We start from the raw sequence: 16,201 nt of genomic DNA on the forward strand, positions 1-16,201 counted from the left end.
AGTCTGTGGAGATTGGCCCAGTCAGCCTTTGCCAGGTGGATGTGGCTGTGCCCTAGGCGGCAGTGCACCCTAGGTGGCTGCCTAGTTTGCCTTGTGGTTAGCACAATGCCCCTCAACCTCCTACATTCCCCTGAGAGCTTAGAGCTCCCACATTGCCCTCAACTTTCCACAGTGCCCTCCAGCCTGCTGCAGAGACTTGAGCCCACCAGAGTTCACCTAACCTCCAGCAGTGTCCCCCAGTCCGTACAGTGCTCACCAGTCTACCACAGAGCCCCTGGACTGCCTTCAGCATCCTGGAGAGACCTACAGCCCCAACAGAGACCACACCCACCACGGCTTCCTCCAAAAACTTCATCCCTTATTGGTGACACCCAGCCCAATCCAAAACCCTACAGCATTTCAGTACATAATGTTTTTTATTTGTATTAGTATAAACATTTTACTGTTGGGGCATGGGGAGTTTTGGAAACGTTTACTGGGACCTGGTTTCAATGGAACCACTGCTCTAGAAGGGAAGTATTTAATGAATACAGGGCCAGATTCACCAAAGAGATACGACGGCGTTTCTCCTGATACGCCGTCGTATCTCTGTTTCTATCTATGCGACTGATTCATAGAATCAGTTACGCATAGATATCCCTAAGATCCGACAGGTGTAATTGTTTTACACTGTCGGATCTTAGGATGCAATACCGCGGCCGCCGCTGGAGGGAGTTTGCGTCGTAAACCAGCGTCGGGTATGCAAATTAGCAGTTACGGCGATTCCCGACGGATTTTCGCGTTCGCTACGTCGCCGCTAGTCTAGTTTCCCGTCGCAAAGTTAGTCGTCGTTTTTGGTGCCCTAACTTTAGTCAGCAAACGTATTGCTGTCTAAAGTATGGCCGTCGTTCCCGCGTCGAAATTTAAAACTGAGCGTCGTTTGCGTAAGCCGTCCGGGAATACGGAATTACGCTACGTGCGTCGCTGTTCGAAAAAAATACGTCGTGGCGCGCAAAGCACGGCGGGAATTTCGAAACGGAGCATGCGCTGTAGGTCCGGCGCGGGAGCGCGCCTAATTTAAATGGCACACGCCCATTTAAATGACCCCACCTTACGCCGGAGGCTGCCAGCGTAGGTTTTCATTGCAAGTGCTCTGTGAATCAGGCACTTGCGATGAAAACTTGCGGCGGTGTAACGTATTTATGATAGGTTTACGCCGCCGCACTTCTACGTGAATCTGGCCCACAGAACTTAATTACGGTATTTGAAATGTGTCTAGAGTTCAGCTTCAACAAACATCAATGTGTAAATCAGAACACCTATGAGTACCTATTGGTGTGGACTTCCAGTATAAACTCTATTTTATGTTTTCCCTTGTGTTTCTCTCTCAGAACGCTTCCAAATCTATGGTGTGAATCTTGATGTTAGGATTGGTCTTGTACTTGCTGTTTTTCTTATTGGGATAAGTGCGGCGGCCCTTGTCTTTTTTTTTTTAAGAAAAGTAAGTGTCACGTGTTCATGATTTTTTTTTTCTTGAATAGTATTGTCTAATTATAAACGAATGATCGGTATGACAACTACCTTGATTGTTTTTTTATATCTTGTCATCTACAAACAGAAGTCATCAAATTTTTGATTAATATAAGTACTGCAGCTGCACTACCTAAGACCCCTGTCATATGGGGTGGAATCCACTTTGCTCAGCTGGGGGATCTGTCCCCTGATCCCCTGCTGAGCACAGCAGGTGGATGACAGGTAGGTGTCCACTCAGTTTATGCAGAGCAGACACGGACAGAGCCCACTTTGTTCTATGGGAAGTCATGTATAAGTGGACTTGTGTCCATTTACACCAAATTGCAAGTAATAGACATTAGATTGGAGATATACGGTGTAAATGAACACAAGGGGCCGGATTCAGAAAGAGATACGACGGCGGCGTATCTCCTGATACGCCGTCGTATCTCTGAGTGCGCTCGGTCGTATCTATGCGACTGATTCATAGAATCAGTTACGCATAGATATCCCCAAGATCCGACAGGTGTAAGTGTCTTACACCGTCGTATCTTAGGCTACATATTTCCGTTGGCCGCTAGGTGGCGCTTCCGTTTGTTTGCGCGAGGAATATGCAAATGACTATTTAGGTCGATTCAGAAACGAACGACCGCCCGGCGCTTTTTTTTTTTACGTTGTATGCGTTCGGCTTTTTCCGGCGTAAAGTTACCCCTGCTATATGAGGGGTATGTGCGGTGTATCCTATGTTAAGTATGGCCGTCATTCCCGCGCCGAGTTTTGATTTTTTTACATCGTTTGCGTAAGTCGTTCGCGAATACGGCTGGACGTAATTTACGTTCACGTCGAAAGCAATGATGTTTTGCAGCGGATTTTCGAGCATGCGCACTGGGATGTTTTCACGAACGGCGCATGCGCCGTTAAAAAAAAAAACGTAAAATACGCGGGGTCAAACCAAATTTAAATAAAACACGCCCCCCACATCCCCATTTGAATTACGCGGCCTTACGCCGCAACACATACGTTACGCCGCCGTAACTTAGGGCGCAAGTTCTTTCTGAATACGGAACTTGCGCCCAAAGTTAGAGCGGCGTAACGTATGTAAGATACGTTACGCCGGCCAGACAGATACGCTCAGGTATCTGAATCCGGCCCAAGCTCTTTTACACCCACCGGTCCATAGAGATATGTGAACCATCTGATCAGGTCCACCTGAAAAACTGACAGGCAGACCTGATTGGATTGCCCGTGTGAAATGGACCTAACAAAAAGCTTTGTGTTCAGGGCCATTAATAATGGCACATTGACTGATTTAGAAACATTCTATTAGTTAAAACCAGGGCTGCTGTTAGAAATCATGGGGCCCTTATACAGCTTACCTGACACCCCTCCCCCCTCTCCCCATCTGAAAGTGACTGAGGACATAGATTTATCAGTCTTTTTCTCTGTAGCCCCAGCTGCACAGATAAATGAATAGGTAGCAGTCCAAGGCTTCCTGCTCATTCACAACCTGAAGCATAGTAAACGGTTTACTATGCTTCAGTGATGAATGGACACAGGAGCGATTGCTACTGATTGTTCACTGTGTTCATTCAAGAAATTACATATTTACTGGCCCCTTCTCCCACTTTCCATCTTAAAACATCTTCCTGTGTGGCCAGAGCAGCTGCCGGTGGAATAGAAGAGAAGGGAAGCCTGCAGCACTGCAGGGGAAAGGGGCACATAGGAGGTCCGGACAGCAGATGGAAGGGGTGTATGTGTGGGGGGAAATAGGAGGATAAGCTGTCAGCGCTACAGGGGGAGGCAGAATAGGATCGGTGTCTGCAATAAAACAGTAAAGCCAGATCTCCTGCTCAACAGGTGCTCTGCCCACCCTGTTGAACTGATGAGGCCGGGCCCATTACAGGAGGGCTGGCTTTACTGCCTTAGCAGCAGCCCTGGTTAAATCCCCTATAATAATCACAGAATGTTCTGATAGTTTGAATCTTTTCAAAAAAAGTCTGTGAAGATTTTATATGTAGTTTTTTTTTCTCTCTGTAATTTCCTCTTGTATTTGTTTCAGAGCAAAGGAGAAGGAGAACCAGTAGTAAGTATTTCATTATGAGCTGTTCCTTTGTATAATTACAGTATAGCATGGGGAGGCTGTTGATTGTGTGCTAATCTTGCTACAATATTTTAAGTGTATGTATAGCCAAATATTGCCTTTTGTTTTGGGCAGAGTGTGAAAGAGTTAAAAAAAAATCTTGGTAATTGTCTTCTGCAGTCTGGGTCCCATTAGGGAGATTTCCCTTTGTGTCCTGTCTTGGAAATGCAGCAGGAAATCAGATGAAATCTCAACAAGTGTGGAGAACTATCCTTTAGACCAGGGGTTGACAAATTTGCTTGGAATCTAGGAGCCACCTAAAAAACTTAGGAGCCAGAAAACGCACCCCGTCCCGACGAGCTTGCGCGCAGAAGCGAACACATACATGAGCAGCGACCGCATATGTAAACGGTGTTCAAACCACACATGTAAGGTATCGCCGTGATTGGTAGAGTGAGAGCAATAATTCTAGCCCTAGACCTCCTCTGTAACTCTAAACATGCAACCTGTAGAGTTTTTTTAAAATCTCCATAGGCGACGTTTAAAGGGTAAAAGTTTGACGCCATTCCACAAGCGGACGTAATTTTGAAGCGTGACATGTTGGGTATCAATTTACTCGGCGTAACATTATCTTTCATAATATTAAAAAAAATGGGGATAACTTTACTGTTGTCTTATTTTTTAATTAAAAAAAGTGTAATTTTGTCCCCAAAAAAGTGCGCTTGCAAGACCGCTGCGCAAATACGGCGTGACAGAAAGTATTGCAAGGATCGTCATTTTATTCTCTAGGGTGTTAGGATAAAAAATATATATAATGTTTGGGGGTTCTAATTAGAGGGAAGAAGATGGCAGTGAAAATAGTGAAAAATTACATTAGAATTGCTGTTTAACTTGTAATACTTAACTTGTAATACCAACGGCCACCACCAGATGGCGCCAGCTTACACATCTGGTGGTAATAACTTGTAATACCAATGGCTCACCACCAGATGGTGCCAGCTCACAAAAAAAAACAATTTTTTTTTTGCCCCCCCTTCCAAGCCAAGTCGCCAGGACCCTATTTCTAGTCGCCATGGCGACCTGGCGCCTGGGATTTGTCGACCCCTGCTTTAGACAGTTCACAAGGAAAACATTGAAAATTGCATCTAAAGATACTTTTACATGGTGCCTGGGGGTGATAAAAACAGTCCAACTAAAGTATAAAATACAGCTGAAGGAGGCTGTTCACAAGATACTTTGCATTGCAGCCATGGCAAATGTATGCAGCTAGCCAGATATCATTAAATGATAAGTTCTCCCCCTTTAAAAAAAATAAATGCACATATTTTTGCAGGTAAAAAAAAATATGCACATACAGTGCCTTGAAAAAGTATTCCTACCCCTTGGAATTTTCCAAAATGTTGTAATTTTACAACCAAAACCGTAAATGTATTTTATTGGGATTTTATGTGATAGACCAACACAAAGTGGCACACAATTGTGAAGTGGAAGGAAAATGATAAATGGTTTTCAACATTTTTTACAAACAAATATGTGAAAAGTGTTATGTACATTTGTATTTAGCCCCCCTGAATCAATACTTTGTAGAACCCCCTTTCACTGCAATTTCACTGCAATTACAGCGTAAAAACTTGAAAACCATTCATTATTTTCCTTCCACTTCACAATTATGTGCCAATTATGGTCTATCACATAAAATCCCAATAAAATACATTTAAAGGGGTTGTAAAGGAAAACATTTTTCCCCCTAAATAGCTTTCCTTACCTTAGTGCAGTCCTCCTTCACTTACCTCATCCTTCCATTTTGCTTTTAAATGTCCTTATTTCTTCTGAGAAATCCTCACTTCCTGTTCTTCTGTCTGTAACTCACCAAAATAATGCAAGGCTTTCTCCCTGGTGTGGAGAAAGCCTCTTGAGGGGGGAGGGGGCGAGCAGGCAAGTCAGGACACTCTCTACCACTTCCATACCGGGCCTATTCTGGCTCTCCTCTCCTACATGCAAAAATCATAATTTTTTTGCTAGAAAATTACTCAGAACCCCCAAACACTATATATGTTTTTTCAGCAGACACCCTAGGGAATAAAATGGCGGTCATTGCAACTTTTTATCTCGCACGGTATTTGCGCAATTAGGCCCAGATTCAGAAAGAATTTACGTCGGTGTATCTATTGATACGCCGCGTAAATTCTAGGATGCGCTGGCGTATCTTCTTTCTGTATTCAGAAAGCAAGATACGCCGAAAATTTGGCTAAGATACGACTGACGTAAGTCTCTTACGCCATCGTATCTTAGTTGCATATTTCCACTGGCCACTATGTGGCGCTTCCGTAGATTTAGGCATAGAATATGTAAATTAGGTAGATACGCCGATTCAGAAACGTACGTGCGCCCGGCGCATTTTTTTACGTCGTTTACGTAAGGCTTTTTCCGGCGTAAAGTTACCCCTGCTATATAAGGCGTAGCCAATGTTAGGTATGGACGTCGGGCCAGCGTAGAATTTTACGTCGTTTACGTTGTTTGCGTAAGTCGTCCGTGAATGGGGCTGGGCGTAAGTTGCGTTCACGTCGAAACCAATGAGGCTTTGCGGCGTAATTTGAAGCATGTGCACTGGGATACGTCCACGGACGGCGCATGCGTCGTTAGTAAAAAAATTAATTTACGTTGGGTCACCATTCATTAACATACAACACGCCCATTGTATTACGTGGGCTTACGCCGGACCACATACGCTACGCCGCCGTAACTTAGGGCGCAGGTTCTTTCTGAATACAGAACCTGCCTCACTAAGTTACGGCGGCGTAGCGTATCTGAGATACGCTATGCCCGCACAAAGTTACGCCGGGCTTTCTGAATCCGGGCCTAAGTGTTCAAACGCCCTTTTTTTGGGGGCAAAAAAACGATTTCATGAATTAAAAAATAACAAAACAGTAAAGTTAGCCCAATTTTTTTGTATAATGTGAAAGATGATGTTACGCCGAGTAAATAGATACCTAACATGTCACGCTTTAAACTTGCGAACACTCATGGAATGGTACCAAACTTCAGTACTTGAAAATCTCCATAGACGACGCTTAATTTTTTTTACAGGTTACCAGTTTAGAGTTACAGAGGAGGTCTAGAATTGTTGCTGGCGCTCTAACGCATGCGCCGATATCTCATATGTGTGGTTTGAACGGCGTTTACATATGTGGGTGGGACTTGTGTGTTCGTTTCTGAGTGCAAGCTACCAGGGACAGAGGCGTTTTAAATAAAAAAAAAAATATTGGGGCAGATCCACGTACATCGGCGCATATATAGGCCGGCGTAGCGCATCTCATTTCCGCTACGCCGGCTCAACTTAGAGACGCAAGTACCGTATCCTCAGAGTATTTGCGCCCGACGTTGCGCCGGCGCAACGTAAATTCCTAGGCGTAAGCCGGCGTAATTGAAAGTAGGAAGGAAGTGGGCGTGTTCCATTGAAATAAGCCGTGACCCCATGCAAATGAAGGGCCGAACGGACGGCGCATTTGCGCCGTGACGCTGACTATGTTCAGCACCTCTCTGCGCATGCTCAGAACTAGGCCCGGCATAATCAGTGAGATACGAACTAGGCCCGGCGTAATTAGTGAGATACGCCCAGGGCAAAAATACGCCTAGACATGCGCCCGTCCAGTGCAAAAGTACATCCTCTTGTTTCCCCCCATGAAGCAAGGTACTTTTGTTATTTTCTTTGCAGCTGATTGTTTTTGAGCCATGTCTGCTCCAGCAGCTCAGAAGAAGAGGAAGCTAAATTTTTACCCACAGGAGAAGGCAGTCATTATCAGGGCCATGGCCAAGTATGATAGGTTTCTTCATGGGGCAGAGAGTGCCAATACCACCCATGCCAGGAGGAAGGAGATCCTGGCGCTGATTACCACTGATGTTAATGCTTTGGGGAGTGAGGTCAGGACCCCAAATGACATTTAAAAAAAAATCAACGACCTGCGTCGCCTGGTGAAAGGTAAGCTGGCCAGGATGAGCACTCATGCCAGGCGCACTGGAGGGGGACCAGCAACTACCCTGTCGTTGACTCCTGAGGAGCAGGTGGTTGCCCAGTGTCTCCACAGGCATCAAGTGGAGTGGCCACACCTCTCCTCAGGTGGTGGTTGAGGAGGAGGAGGTGACCAGTGGCAATGAGGTCAGGCTCCATTTGGAGGAGTCTTCCCCTGTGGCTGGGACCAGTCAACCAACCATCACGGGTAGCCCCTCCTGCTCCTCCCCCAACAGGGCTTCCCCCCCAAGGGTCTCCCCTTCTCCACTGACCCAAGCCACTTCTGGACACAGGAAGGTGTCTAGGAAGACAAGGGGGGTGTCTGACGTTCTGCCTGAACACCTGAAGAGGGACCAGGCCCGCCAGACCCGCCATCTGGGTGAGGTTGCCATGAACATTGACCACATGGCACACAGCATGGCCACCCTGAAGGAAGCTGTGCAGGATGTGGGCTCCAATTCAGCAGCTGTGGTCACCTGCCTGGTTGAAATGCAGGCCACCACAGCAGGCCTGGGTGATGAGGTGCACGCCCTGACAGAGGCTGTCAGGGACAACACAGCAGCCATCCAGGCGGGGGTGAGGCTGCAGGAGGACACAAATGCGGACCTCACCCGCATCTCCCTGGCGTTGGAGGGCAGGCCGCCAGCCGTGGAGAGACCAGGGGATGCTCCTCCTCCTGATTTCGACCCCCCCATGAGTCTCCCATGAGGAGCCGGGGCTGTGGCCGCAGCAGGCGTGGGGCACGTCAGCGCCGGTGATGTTTTTTGTATTTTTTTGCCTATACTCAGGTTATGTTTTTTTTATGTTTATTTTTTGCCTATACTCTGGTTATGAGTTTTTTGATTTTTTTTAGCCCAAGCACACGGTCAGTAGTGCAGGCTACAGTGTGACTGGTGTTTGAATGTGGGGGTGACATTCCTGCCGGAAAAGGGGTGTCACCCTTGGTCGTCAGGTAGAAGTGATCCCCAGGACCAGGGAGAAGTGATCTCCAGGTCCGTGTGAATGTGTAGTATGAATGGACAGCAACATAATTGGAGCCTTGACGGGGCGTTGCTGCTCCCAAGTCCTTCATTGTGGACTTGGGCTAATCCAATTTGATGAGGATGTGGGGTGTGTGTGCTAGGGACCACAGTGGTGTGCATGCGTGCATTCTCCTTGTGCCATGAAGAATGTGTGGGTTTAACGTGCAAAGATGCCTACTGTGAGGCATCTCCTGACTGCTGTTCCTTCAGCAGACGGGGTAGCCTCGGGCAGGGGGGGAATGTGTGGTTCGGGGGTCAGGTCATCACGTATGTCAATCTCCAGGCCCTTTCTCACGGCGAAGTTGTGCAGCATGCAACATGCACCGATGATCTGGAACACAAAGTTGGGGGAATACAACAGGGCCCCCCCGGACGTGTCCAGGCATCGGAAACGGGACTTCAGGAAGCCAAATGTGCGTTCCACCACTGCACGGGTACGTGTGTGTGCATCATTGTATCTTCTCTCTCCTGGGGTTTCAGGATTCCGGAATGGAGTCATGAGATGGGGTCCAAGTGCATATGCAGCGTCACCTGGAAGGGAAGAGACAGGAGGATGTTAGTTGTGCATGTGCCCCTCGTGATGTCTGCATCATGGGGTGGGACAGTCATGCCTGACACCCATGTCACTCACCAACCAGCCAGCTGTCCCCATACACGTTCTGTTCGAATTCTGTTGGGATGGGGCTTTGACGGAATATGTAGCTGTCGTGGCTTTACCCTGGGTGTTTGGCACGGACGTGCCATATGAGGCATTGGGCATCAGCTATCACCTGGACGTTGATGGAATGCCAGTGCTTCCAATTGCGGTATATGTGCTCTGTGTCACGGGGGGGCTGTAGTGCCACATGTGTGCAATCAATGGCCCCCACGGTGCATGGGAATCTGGCAATTCTGTAGAAATCACGCATTGCCTTCACCCGCAGATGCTCCTGGGTGGGTCTGATGATTTGGTGGGCCATGTGTCTGAGGATTGCGGGGACAACCTGGTGCACACATCTGCTAATGGAGGATTGTGCCATCCCAGCCACGACTCCACTTGTACGCTGGAACGAGCCACTGGCTATTTCCAGGATGGCAGAAGGGCTGAATCTGAAGATGCGATACACCTCCGATTCACACATGCCAAAGATGTTTAGGCACGGTCGGTATATCCGCGCCCGTGCCCTCCTCCTTCTACGCGCATGTAAAGTCAGTAGTATAGCTATGACCATGGATGCCCCTGGCATCTTGGCATACAGATTGTTGTCCTGCAAGTGTGGATGCTCAGCTCGTCCCTAACGGTGCTGCTGAAGCTGCTCTCCAGCTGACCTGCACACGTCTGGTGCAAAGTTACCCCTGCTTTTATGAGGGGTAACTTTAGGCCGGACGTATATCTTATGCGCGGCGTGCGTAGCCCGCGTCGGGCGCACGTATGTTCGTGGATCGCCGTATCTCCCTCATTTGAATATTTGAATAGCAAAACAATGGTGCGTCCAGCGTATATATGTGCCCACGATGCACCGGCGCAGAAAAATTACGTTGGTCGGAAAAATCCTATTTTCAGGCATATCTTGTTTTGTGGATACGGCGCATAGTTACACTGGCGAATATATACACTTACGCCGCGCATCTCGAGATACGTCGGTGGAAGTGCTTTGTGGATCTGGCCCATTGTTTTTATTTTACTTTTTTTTCACTGTTTTAAATTTTTTTTTTTATTCGATTACTTTTATTCCTATTTCAAGGAATGTAAACATCCCTTGTAATAGGAATAGTGTGTGACAGGTCCTCTTTATGGAGAGATGCTTGGTCAATAAGACCCCTTATCTCTCCACCAGGCTGGAAAGCATGAGATCGTGAAAAAAATCTCATGCCGACAGCCGCGATTGCGGCTTTGTTTACTTCCGGGTACCCAGGCGTGACGTCATAACGTCGCGCCCGGGCCTCCGACGGCCATAGAGATGACTGGTGACCATATGGTCACCAGTCATCTCTATGCTTCCCATCCAGCGCCGACCGATTGTTTCTCCGGGCCCCCAATGGTGGCGAATGGGGGGAGGTCTATAAGAACGATCAAGCGGCAGAACTACCACTATGATCTTTCTTATGGTGCACAGAATCGCCGGCAGAAAATAGTGATATCTCAATGATGCCTTATAGCTTCAGGCATCATTCAGATATTGCCACTGAAAGTCCAGGACGTCATATGATGTCCTTGGGCGGGAAGTGGTTAAAATCTAATGTAAAGTGGAGGGGATGCGCTGGACATCTAATCTTACAGATACAACCGGCCCTTTTGAGGGCAATCATAATGCGGATGCGGCCCACGATGAAATTGAGTTTGACACCCCTGCCCTAGAGAATAAAGTTGTGGTTGTTGCAATTTTTATGTCCCACTGTATTTATGCAGCAGTTTTTCCCATCTGACAGCTTTTTAGTTTATCTGCAATATTTTGAATAAATATTAAAGTGGCTGTAAAGCTTTTTTTTTTTTTTTTTTTTTTTAACTGCTTCAGCCCCGGACCATTTTGGTGGTCAAAGACCAGGCCACTGGTCACAATTGCGTCGCTTTAACTCACAATTGTGCGGTCGTGCGACGTGGCTCCCAAACAAAGTTGAAGACCCTTTTTTTCCCCTACAAATAGCTTTCTTTTGGTGGTATTTGATCACCTCTGCGGTTTTTATTTTTTGCGCTATAAACAAAAAAAATTCAATATTTTTTACTTTGTGCTATAATAAATATCCCCAAAAAATATATAAATATTTTTGTTCCACAGTTTAGACCGATACGTATTCTTCTTCATATTTTTGGTAAAAAAATAAATAAAAATATCGCAATAAGCGTTTATTGATTGGTTTGCGCAAAAGTTATAGCGCCTTACAAAATAGGTTACTATTTTATGGCATTTTTATTAATATATTTTTTTCATCGGAACTGCGACATTATGACGGACACATCGGACACTTTTGACACCATTTTGGGACCATTGTCATTTTTACAGCGATCGGTGCTATAAAAATGCACTGATTACTGTAAAAATGACACTGGCAGGTTAGGTGTTCCCTATGAAGTGATTCTTACTGTTAGGGGGCGTGGCTACACGTGACAGGTCACTGATGACCGTTCCCGATCACAGGGAATGGTCATCAGTGACAGTGTCACTAGGCAGAATAGGGGAATGCCTTGTTTACAAAGGCATTCCCCCGTTCTGCTCTTGCCGATCACAATCGTGGGACTCCCTGGAACATCGAGTTCCCGGGACCCGCTCGCACTCGCGAGGCACGCCGCAGGTGCGCGCGTGCCACCGGCGGCACGCCCGCTGGGCACCAGATTTAAATGGACGTACTTGTACGCCAATCTGCCTGCCCGTGCCATTCTGTTAACGTAAATAGTCACGCAGTGGTCGGCAAGTGGTTAAATAACAAACATATCATACTTCTCTCCACTGTGCAGCTAGTTTTGCACAGAGTGGCCCCAAACACCATCTCCGCTCTCCCTGGGGGTTACCTTGCAGGCGCACTGCAGAGTCCATCATTGGGCGTTCATAGCCGCCGAATGCATGACTCTGCTTCGCCCCAGCACACTGATTTTTCCAGTTAATGACTGTGTGTGTGGGAGGGGGTGGATATTACACAAAGGAAGCAATGCAAATGCAAAGAGAACAGTATACTTTTTCATACAAATGGTACAGCAGGCACATATCAGGAATATGAAATGTTGGGTTTACATATTCTTTAGCCACTTGCTGACCACCCTGCATAATATACTGCGGGGCGGTGGCTCCTACAGGTGAAATCACGTACCTGTACGTGATGGCCTCTTCCAGTTTCCCCTTTTCCGGCACTATTGACTCCCACTGCTGTCAATCAAAATCAGTAAGCCAATGAGGAGAGAGAGGGGGCGGCCAAGATACGGCTCTGTGTCTGAATGGACACACAGAGCTGCAGCTTAGCTCAGGTGCCCCCTGTAGCAAGCTGCTTGCTGTGGGAGCATTCGGCAGGAGGGAGGGGCCAGGAGTGTCGGTGAGGGACCCGTGAAGCGGAGGATTCGGGCAGCTCTGTGCAAAACTGCAACAGAGGAGGTAAGTATAACATGTTTATTATTTTTAAACAAAAAAAAAAAAACACAAGACTTTAATCTCACTTTAACTCTGCAAAGGCTGATGGATGCATATATACTGTATTGACAGCATATTGATATATTTTTTATTAATTCGGTTGAATTTTGCTGTAAAAAAAAAAACCTTCAACCTGCGATGTTATCCCCAAAAACAATGATCGAATGAAAATGGATTTTAAAGAAAATCTTAAGATTGACATCTATGTTACCCTCTATATCAGGGGTCTCCAAACTTTTCAAACAAAGGGCCACTTTATTGTCCTTTAGACTTTAGGAGGGCCGGATTGTGGCCAGCGGGGCAGAAAATGTCACAGGCCCAAGTGAGAATAAATATGGCCTCAGGGTTGGTGGTCAATAGGAGGAGTATTCCCTCTATTAGTAGTAGTATGCCATCATTGGTATCCTTGGAAGGTATAGTGCCCTATTGTTGGTGTCAGAGGGAGGAATAGTGCCTCATATCAGTGGAAGGAATTGTGCCCCAAGGGCCGCATAAAGGCTAGTAAAGGGCCACATCTGGCCCTCGGGCCACAGTTTGGAGACCCCTGCTCTATATTATATTGTACCAGCAGAAATAACCTCCCTGTTATCTGCTCTCTGCACAGACAATTTTCTGCCCTCTGCACAGACAAAATCACATTGGGCTAGATTCAGGTAGGGGCGCGCAATCTAACGGCGGCACAGCGTATCGTATTTACGCTACGCCGCCGCAACTTACAGGAGCAAGTGCAGTATTCACAAAGCACTTGCTCCGTAAGTTGCGGCGGCGTAGCGTAAATGGGGCCGGCGCAAGCGCGCGTAATTCAAATGTGTAAGAGGGGGGCGTTTTTTATGTTACTGTGTGTTGACCTGACGTGATTGACGTTTTGTACGAACGGCGCATGCGCCGTCCGTGTACATATCCCAGTGTGCATTGCTCCAAATGACGTCGCAAGGACGTCATTGGTTTCGACTTGAACGGAAATTACGTCCAGCCCTATTCGCGAACGACTTAAAAAATTCAAAAATCGAAGCGGGAACGACGACCATACTTTGAGTGCCTCATAGAAGCAGGCACAACATTACGCCGAAGAAACCTTACGCAAACAACGTAAAAAACGAACGCCTGGCGCACGTACGTTTGTGAATCGACGTAACTAGGTAATTTGTATATTCTACGTCGAAAACAACGGAAGCGCCACCTAGCGGCCAGCGTTAGAATGCACCCAAAGATACGACGGCGTAATAGAATTACGCCAGTCGGATCTTAGGCTAATGTTGGCGTATCTAGCTTTCTGAATACAGAAAGTAGATACGCCGGCGCAGCTTTGAATTTACGCGGCGTATCTATGGATACGCCGGCGTAATTCTTTGCTGAATCTAGCCCATTGTGTGTGTAGGAAGGCTGTTGTCTCCATGTGTTGTATATACTGAAATAATTCTACCATGATCTTAACAAATATTTCATCGTTTCACTGTTTTACAGCTTCAGATGACAACCTTGATGCCATCCCCCTCCAAAATCAAAACATCTGAGTCTTCATAATGGCATATTATAGGTGGAACATTACAAAAACGAGGAAAAAACGTGTTCTTTTCCAAGTAGATACCACCAATTCCATCGTTCTTCTGTAGGATTTTATTTAATACAACTTGTGCATGGGTGACACCCTAGTAGGGACACTAAGAACCAGTGTTAATTAACTAGTTTTAATTTTGACATCTTATTTCAATTTAGTTATAGTCTTTTGACTAAAATGTCTTTTTAGTTTTAGTCCTATTTTAGCCATTTGAGTTGTTTTAGTTTTAGTCGTAATTTTTTGTCTACTATAACCTCCAGTACATTTTAGTAGACTAAAATCTAATGGGTTTATATAAATTTAAATGCATTATTTCTTTAGAACTGCCAAATAGATATGTGCAATTTGTTTCATTTCAAATTAGTTATTCGTCAAAATTCGACAAATTAAATCATTTGGAAACATTTAAATTTATGAAAACCCGTTAAAAACATATTTCTGAAATTCAAACATTTGAAAAAATCAAAAATTCATATTTTTTTATTCATATGATGGCCACTGATAGGTAGCTCTGATGGGCACTGATGAGGCAGCCCTGGCGGGCACTGATGACGTCTGATAGGCGGCACTGATGAGCACTGATAGGTGGTACTGATGAGCACTGATAGATGGCACTGATGGGCACTGGTAGGCTGCACTAATGGACACTGATAGGTGGTACTGATGGGCACTGATAGATGGCACTGATGGGCACTCATAGGCACTGGTAGGTGGCACTGATAGGCAGCACTGTTGGGACTGCACTGATAATCAGGACACTGTTAATCAGTGTGGATGTCACTTTAACACAAGCTGGTTATCGGCTCTCTCCTTACGCTGTGAGCATGAGGAAAGAAAAGCCGATAACCGGCTTGTGCTAACATCAGTGATCAACTGTCGTTGGACACAGCTGATCATGTGGTAAAGGGCTGCTGTGATCATTGGCCCTTTACCCCCAATATGTGATCATCTGAGTCTGAAGACTCAGCGATCACAGAGCACATCACCCGGGCAGCGCGATCACGGGAGGACATCCATTGTACGCCCTCCAGGCAAAGTAAGCCTGAGCTGTAGCCATCTTTTAGCTATAGCGCAGCCTGAAACTAAAGCTGACTGCTTTCAGCTTCCTGTTCCAACAGGTAGTTTAGTTTAGAATGTATAAAAGGCTTAAAGGGAATATATAGTGTTTTCTGTATATTTTATTTAATTATGCATCATGTCCAGAAGCATCATTTTGTATTTATTGAGATTACATGTACATTTTCATGTTCTTATAGAACCTAAAACACATATGATGGGGCAGATGGTCTTAATACACTGTATTAGACCCATCCTATTAGCGTGAATTTAAATAGAGATCCCCGAACAGTTAGGAGAAAAGTAATCAGTTTATTGGCCCTGGTTCATCATGTTGCAATGGCACTTAACGTATCTCAAAATTTACATTAAAGTATAACTAAAGACCAACATTTTTTTTTACTTTTGGATAGAGTGGAGAAGGATTAGAAGGCTTGTCAGTTTTTTTTTTTCTTTGCTATCTGTCCCCCCCATTAGGGAGATTCACCCTCTCTATTTTTCCTGTTTACCATTCTCATGGAAAGTGAAAGCAAAAGAAAATCCCAAATCTTGGGTTGTCCCCAGAAAAGTAATGTAGGGAAAATCTTCCGATGGGGATACCAATTCTGGTGACCTGGGAGTCCCCAAAAATTCCTTAATTTGCAGGGATTTCCTACCACTTCCTCTTTGGCTATGGGCATACCTCCCAACATTTTCAGATGGGAATGAGGGACACCTACTTGCAAACCTATGTAGGCATAGGACACGCCCCTGCCACCCCCCTTTAAAGGAGAATTAACCAAAAAAGGGTTAATTAAAGCGGGGGTTCACCCAAAAAAAAAATTCTAACATTACATTGAGCCGAGTTGTGAGAATGACATTATGCTGTTTTTTTTATACTTCCTTGCC

At 45.9% G+C, this 16,201-nt stretch overlaps 1 pseudogene; it reads left to right on the plus strand.

Annotated features, from left to right (window-relative positions):
- Positions 1 to 14,884, plus strand: part of LOC120914277 — a 34,907-nt pseudogene extending 20,023 nt beyond the window's left edge.
- Positions 14,885 to 16,201: the final 1,317 nt, after the last annotated feature.

This window comes from Rana temporaria, chromosome 9, assembly GCF_905171775.1.
Source record: "Rana temporaria chromosome 9, aRanTem1.1, whole genome shotgun sequence".
Taxonomy (NCBI): Eukaryota; Metazoa; Chordata; class Amphibia; order Anura; family Ranidae; genus Rana; species Rana temporaria.